This window comes from Urocitellus parryii, chromosome 4 (assembly GCF_045843805.1).
Source record: "Urocitellus parryii isolate mUroPar1 chromosome 4, mUroPar1.hap1, whole genome shotgun sequence".
NCBI classification, from domain to species: Eukaryota; Metazoa; Chordata; class Mammalia; order Rodentia; family Sciuridae; genus Urocitellus; species Urocitellus parryii.
This window is the reverse complement of record NC_135534.1, coordinates 109,802,718-109,810,651: the sequence shown is the minus strand read 5'-3', so window position 1 is coordinate 109,810,651 and position 7,934 is coordinate 109,802,718. Positions and strand designations below refer to the sequence as shown.

General features: G+C 40.6%; 1 pseudogene; it reads right to left on the bottom strand.

The window, feature by feature from the left end:
• Nucleotides 1-1,021: 1,021 nt before the first annotated feature.
• LOC144254504 (mitotic-spindle organizing protein 1 pseudogene) lies at nt 1,022-1,811 on the bottom strand (annotated as a pseudogene).
• Between the last annotated feature and the right edge of the window lie 6,123 nt (nt 1,812-7,934).

Here is a 7,934-nt window from a genome sequence, read left to right as displayed (position 1 = left end):
CTCAATATTTTTTCCTATTTTGCTTCATACGTAAATAACTTAATCTATATTATCAACTCTGGTGGCCTAGAACTGCATACACATTTTGGAGTTGAGAATAAATGTTCTCTTTGATTTATAAATAACATGCAATATTTGTAGTGTTTAGTTTCATTCAAATGCTTATCACAAATTCTTATTGTCTCCCAACTTGTTGTGCTAATAGACCTTTTCAGTTTACTGGTAAAGATGCCATGAATTAAAAGTGATAATGGTCAAATAAATATAAAAAAAAAAAGCAGAGAAAGTGGCTACCTAAATATCACTAAATCTTATTAAAACCACTTCAGCTTGTATGAACAACAAAAAACATTAGTGAAGAATGAATACCATTCTAAAATTTAGTCAACAATGAAATTAAATCCATATTAGCCTTGCAAAAAAATTCCACTGAGATTCTGTTACAGAAACAGAACCAATAACATCCTAAATTTTCTAAAATTTATTTTTGAATTATCATTTTGATGAGTTAAAACTTTAAGGGTAAATAATGACACACAAAATGATTTTAGAAAGGCAAACTTATAATTCCTGATACACATTTCATTAGTTTTTGTTTAATGACTAGAAATCCTTATTTCCTCAGAAAATATTACATATTCATTGAAACACACCACTTATCTAGTGATTTATTATATATCTACATCATAGTTATTAGATAAAAATTCCAATTACTTTTATGTAATAAAAGTAAAAAAGGAATTTTGCATGTTGGCTGTTTCACTTTATACATTATTTTTAGGCCTTTATAGGATATAAAGCTTAGAAAAACATTCAACTAATATTCTTATTTGATGTAAATGACTCAAACTACAAACAATACTAAGCTAAGCACTATTATTACTTTTAAAATCTAAGTTTCTAGAAGTTTTATTTTTCAGTCAATACAAAATGATCTAGTTCACACTATTAACTGCCCAAAAACTGTTTAAAAAACTAAATATTCTTTGCTAAAGAGAAGATTACAAGAAATGTTTTCTATGTTCTCATTTTAAAAAACAAGATTCTGGTATACATGGGGAATTTAAATACAAATTCTTACATGGTGGCTAAAATCTTGTCAACTTTCAGCCTGATACAACATAAATCAACAGTTATTATGCATAAACAATTCAAAATTAAAGTTTATAATGGAAATGTCAACAAGTCATAACTACGACACATCAATACTGATGGGTTCCACTATACTTCCACCAGGCACAGCAGATGTGCACATCTGATAGACAGACTGCTTAGAAAATTAAAGCTATCAGAGCTATAAATAAGGAATACATAAATATAAACATAGCAATGCCAAAACATTAGGGCCATTAAAAAAAAAAAGATGCGATGCAAACACATTTGATAGTTCTCTCTGTAAGCCACTTTCCACTGATTTATAAAGCTATGGTTTTATAATTCTTTTTAAAAGGAAAATTTTTCTACACTGCTGCATGCAGTAATTTCACTGTACATTCTTGACTAAAATGCAATCTTCAAATCCTCTTGAGGAATTTGACATATCTCATCAGGATCTCTCCAGAAAGTCAGCTTGTCATATTTTCAGCAGCCTTTAGTGCTTCAGTAGCCTTGCGGAGTTCCTTAATAACAGATGATAAAGCTTCTGGATTAATTCCTTGTTCACAAAGCCGTACACAAATAGACAGTGTTTCCATATCTAAGCCAGTATTCAAAATTCTTGAAATCTCAAGCAGAACATCCATGGTCTCCCTCACCGCATTCAGATTCGCCGCCGCGGTCGCCGACGACCCGGAGCCGCTGCCACTCGCCATGGCCTCTTGAACATCTTTAACCCACCAACGAATATTATGACACAAACTTTTAGCCACTTTCCTGCCTCCTGTCTTGCAGCTCCCTTTCCTGGTCTAGCCTCCACACAGCTGCTGAAGTGAGCTGTCTAACAACAGATGGGCCATATGCCTCTCCAACTATCCAGCAGTCTCTGTAGAAAGTCATCCCAGAGCTCAATCCTGACCCAAAATCGTAAAGGCCCTTAATGGAGATGCTTTTAGACACCCACAGACCGTCTCACACATGCTGACATCTGTCTGGAGTGCCCACCTATTTCTTTTATTGTGTCCTCTGATAAGTTTTCTGAGATGGTCACAGGCAGACCTAGGCCATGATGTCATGTACTTATGTTTTTGCTCACATTGTTACACTGATTTGACCAGTGCCTACGGAACTCCTCTAGGGAGGGGACTGTGATTGATTCACCTTGGTGTTCCAGATACCTGGGATCATCTCCAGCATAGGATAGTCACTTCTAGATGAAAGTCTAGCTAGAGCCTTCCTCCTCTAAGTGGGAGGGGCCAAACCTCCATCCCTATATTCTTTTAGAAGACCACCTAGAGTGTGAAGATCTAAGGTGGAACCGAAGGAGATTCCCTTCCCCAGGACCTGGCTTTCCCTTGGTCCCCCTGAAGAAAGGGCTGGAAAGTTTATGGGAATCTCTAGGCTCCGCATCGAAAAGCGAGGAAAAAGCAGAGGCTTCACCAATCTCCGTGAAAAGAAGGACTTGGGTTTTTTCCTCCAGGTGTCTGTAGATGTAGGAAGAAAAAAAAAGCAGTGAGTAAGTGGACAGAAACGATCAAATTAGTTATTCATTGACTGTCTACTTTCAGTTGGCTGTTTTAGTTTTGAAAACCAAGGTTTAAGGAATCAATCAAGATTCATCTTTGAGTGTGGATGGGGCTGCCTGTGTTTCTCCAGCACATTTAGCCACCTTGTGCCTAAACAAGTGAGGCTCTGCAAACAATGGAGAAAGAGGTAAGCCTGCTGAAAGCTGTCGTCCCTCCACTCCAAACCACCATTCTATACTCTTCTCTGTGACATTGAATCTGGGGCTCATTTCTTGATGATGTCTGTTACAAATAATGTGGAAACAAACTGAAAAGGCCTTATTCACATACCAAAAGCTGACACTAAAATTTCTTCTTCTACTGCCTTTGCCAGCCAGATCCCTGTTAGTTATGGGAACACTGGAGGAAGAAATGAAAGCAAGAGGAGGGAGTTGGCATCTTCCCATCTTTGCTGCTGGTTATTGATCAATATCATTGCAGCAATGATACTCCAACCAACAGCAGCAATCATTCCCATTTGGAGAGACTTCCACTCTCCCTGCACCAACCTCATGTTGCCCTTTCTACAAAATATAACTGCTCCAATCTGTGAGTACTTGGAGGCCCAAGTTCAAGAACTTCAGGGCCTCCTCCAAATTCAGGAGGTACCAACACCAGCTGAAGAGCACTGTTCTCTAAAGAGATCTGGTTCACACTCTATGAGGCTTCTGCTCTAGGCTTCAAAAGTTGAATAACTCCCATCTCTTCTTCATCTCTTCTTGTTCCTCCAGCCCTAGGAGCGGCAGCTGTTTCATTCAAGAACTGCTTCTGTATTGCTTTCTTACCTTTTTTTTTTTTTCTCCATCTCTTCAATTCCCCCTATTAAGTTATCTCTCTTAAAATAATTGGTATAGGTTCTGGTTTCCTGCCTGGACCCTGAATGACACTGTTGGGAGTCCTGTGGTTTGAGTGTATCTCCCAGAGACTTGGTTCCCAATGCAATAGTATTGAGAGGTGATGGATCTTTAAGAAATGGGGTCCATTGGAACCCATTGGTTAGGTTATGGAGTCACTGGCTTCAGGAGGGACTATTATAGTTTTTACCCACTTAGTTCATGTGAACACATTGTTATGAAAGAACAAGTCTGGTCCCCACCCACTCTTTTATCTCCTGTCTCTGTACACGCCCACTTCCCCTCCTACTTCTCTGCCATGCTGTGACACAACCAAAGGGGCCTGTGCCACATGCCACCAGAACTGTGAGCCAAACAAGCTTTTTTTCTTTATAAGTTACACAGTCTCAGGTATTACAGCAACACAAAATGAAATAAGGAAACTACCACCTAAAGTCTGGCCCCAGAAGAATTTGAGAACCACCTCTGATCACTGTGAATTGTAATAACAATGATTGCGAGGTGTGAGTAGCTTTGAATGTATTATAAAAGACTGACTATACAAATGGACAATGGCCAAACTACATGTGACAACAGAACTCCAACCCACAACCCCTGCTGTAGAATATGCAGAAGCCAAACCACAGCTTCTACAGAAATCTTCACAGAATGCTCGGGACTGGGCATTTTTTGCCATTGCTTCCAACTCAAGACTGATCAGAAGAATACAAATGTGCACTCTACACCAATCTCAGAAGATGCCCTGTGCCTCTTGACCCTCCTCCAGCATCCCAGTGCCAACAACCTCCAATCACAGCCAAACTGAAGCTTTTCTTTTTCATTATAAAGCTTTCCCTTTCTGCTGCCTGAGTCTCTACCAAACCAAGTGATGGTGGCCAAATCCTTCTCATTTAAGTGAGAACAAACTTCATTTATTTCCACAGTTGGATTTATTTCTTACTATATCAGCAAACAGGATATGATACCTATTTTACAGGTAAGGAAACTCTTAGGAAGGCTAAATAATTTCCCCCAGTATACAACAAGAGACAGATCCAGGATTCAAGCCCAGGTAACTCTGACTCCAAATCCTGAACTGACCCTATCATTCTCCTATCATGGCCTCCTTGTCTGGTGTTTATCATCTCCTACTTTGGTTACATCTTAACAATGAAACCAGTCTTGAAAAATCAGGATTCAATCCTAATTCCCTTGGTGTTGAAGACTAAACATCTGAGAAACACTGAAGCAAGATCAAAAAAAAAAAAAATTAAGAAACAGAACAGAGGGAGAGAAGGAGAGAGCGCACACGTGCGATTTATCCTGAGAGGAGCGGGTCCAGATCTAGTGCCTAGGGGAGTGAAGGTGTCTTGCCCCTTTTATAGATTTTAGGTTTCCTTTCTTCTCATGCCTACTGGTGACCAAAAGGCAGGAAGAGAGCCTCATGGGGTGATTGCTTCTGTTGCAAAGTGATCCTACCCCAGAGGCTGTTAGCAAACAGGTGATGGGGATTGCTATAGACTCACTTCCTTTTCTTTGATAATCAGCTACCTGTTCTTTGTTCTGGTCTCAAAAAGGCTGTCTCCCTGACCAGGTGAAGCCTTTCTCAAAGTTAACCAACTTGGCTCTCTCTGCACTTACTTAGATGACGCCCCAGTCCATGCTCCCCATGTTATTCAAAGACAATGCTGAGGAACTGCCTTCCGATATCCTTTGCCAGGTAGGTGGCTGAGGAACACCATGAGAAGGAAATAAAATTAGAAGAGTGAATGGTCTGTGGTAGAACTGAGCTTTCTAATTTTCTTCCTGGGCTGTGGTGTTGACTGAGGACAATGTCTTGGGGAGAAGGGATTGCATGTTTGCACTGGTGGGGTCTCCCGGATATCGATAGGGCCACAGATCCAAAAGAAGCAGGAGGCAAGGTATTCTTGTGCCTGTATGAGTTCAAAACAAAATTGTCCAAGTCCAAAAATTTATCATCTCAACTATTTAGAATTTTATACATATATGAGGTAGATGATCACCCCCTTTCCTCTTCTTGCTCATACAAGTATCTCTAGTGCCTCTAGACTGAGGTCCTGGACATGGCAGGGCCTCAAAACCCTACCCCACCCTTTAGAAATCTGAAGGACCCGCAGATGCCTCGGGATACCACTAGGTGGCACTAGTACGGAACTGATGAGAAGTTCAGGCTTCATACCCACCGAAATTTCCAGAAACCTCATTGTTTATCAAGGAAGGCCAAGAGAAGCGAGGTAAAATAGATGCTGCATCTGGAAATAGTGCTGCCCTTCTAATCCCACAGCCAGGCTTTTATGTGATTGTGACTTTTATCATTAATAGCATATTTGTTCTGCACTGGGGCCTGAATTAGCAGAGGTTTAATAACTGAAAATGGTCTAATGTTTAGATTACGCTGAGCAAGGTCATCAGGCTCTTCAGAAAAGTGACCTAAGCAATCTCCCAGTGGTATTAATGTAAATGAAGCTTTTCTTTGATTAGCTTTGTTCTGCTGCCCTAAGCTTTCAAAATGACAGGTTTTCTGAAGATCACAGATTAATTACATCATCATACAAAAATAAGGTTTTATAAACTACCAAGCAAACAAGAAGAAAAAATTGAGAGCAACATGTTCCAAGCTTTTACCAGTGGCTGAAGGCAGACTTGTGTAGGAGGCAGGGTCTTAGAATTGAATCTGGGTTCAAATCAGCCTGCACATCTTTGGGCAAGTTCTTTAAGCTTTCAGAGCCTTAGTGTTCATTAAAATACCAAAGTAAGGGCTGGGGATGTGGCTCAAGCGGTATGCCTGGCATGCGCGGGGCGCTGGGTTAGGTCCTCAGCACCATATAAAAATAAAATAAAGATGTTGTGTCACCGAAAACGAAAAAATAAATAGTAAAAAATTCTCTCTCTCTCTTAAAAAATATGAAAGTAAGTCACACTTTATAGAACTTTGAGAGTTAAATGATTTGTTGCACATAGTAGGTGTGCAGCAAATGAAAATCCCCTCCCCTTTCACCAAGGGCTTTGCAGCAATAATCAAAGTGGATATGAAAGTGGATATGCTGTTTGTTCATCAAGCACCCTGTCAGGATTTCATTCCTTTGAAATCATTCCTCATCTACAATTCCGTTTTGGCTTGCAGATTGTGGAATACAGCTAGCTAGGGCAGAGAACGGTGTGGGGCAGAGGGTTTGGGTTTAAAATGCAGATTAAGGATAAATGCAGACTTCTGCAATCAGGGTCTGTGCTAGCACCTCCTACGTGGCTTGCTTTCAGAAACCCTGCGCTGTCCTGAGAGCACATTCATTTACCAGCATTCTTCCTGCTTGGCTTTATTACCTTAGAAATGTGGAAACTGGATTGTGGGTTCCGTCTGGTTTCAGGTGGGTAAAATGGAAGGATCAGGTGTGGTTTTTGAAGTATGAGAAAGTCTCTCTCTAGGTCTTCAAGAGGTCAAACTACATTCCAGTTTCTCTCTTAAATGCATTGTTTTTAGTCAGCTTTTTCACTGCTGTGACCAAAAAAAAACTTGACAAGAACAATTAAAGGAGAAAAAGCTTATTTGGGGGCTCACAGTTTCATACGTCTTAGTCCATAGACAGCCGACTCCATTCTTTGGGATCTGAGGTAAGGCAGGACATCATGGCGGAAGGGTGTGGCAGAGGACAGTGGCTCAGAACATGGCACCCGGAAGCAGAGATACAAAATATATACCCCAAAGGCATGTCCCCAAATGACCTACCTCTTCCAGCCACACCCTACCTGTTTTCAATTACCATTTAGTTAACCTCTATCAATAGATTAATGCACAGATTAAGTTAAGGCTTTCTTATAACCTGATCATTTTACCTCTAAACCTTCTTGTATTGTCTCACACATGAGCTTTTGGGGGACACCTCATATCTAAACCATAGTCAGAAAGCCAGATGGGAACCAGGTTAGGGCATAAGGGAAAGCACTTGGTCTGGAATCCCCACACCAGATGCAGAGCCTGCCTGACTCTGCTACTATAATATAATGAAGAATTTCTCTGGTATTTACTACAGGTTTCCAAAACAGATATTTCTCAAATGTTGGGAGTATCTGTTATCCATGAGGTCCTTGAACCACACCACAGTTTATGATAAGGAGGTAGCTCAGGATGGAGGCGGATTACCAGGAAGAATAACCATGTGATTAGAGGGCTGGGGTTTTGAACCTGGAGAGGGGTGGGGGTTGGAGACTGAGTTATCCATTATGCCTACATGTGAAAACTCAGTAACTACCCTGGACACTGGAGCTCTCTGAGCTTCTTAATTGGAGAACACATCACTGAGTAGAAGAATGGTACTCCATGAGTTATAGAGAAATGACACAGAAGCTCAGCATCTGGAACCCTCCCAGGCCCAGCCTTCTGTTTCTTTTTATTTGATTGATCCTGCTTTGTATCCTTTAGAAC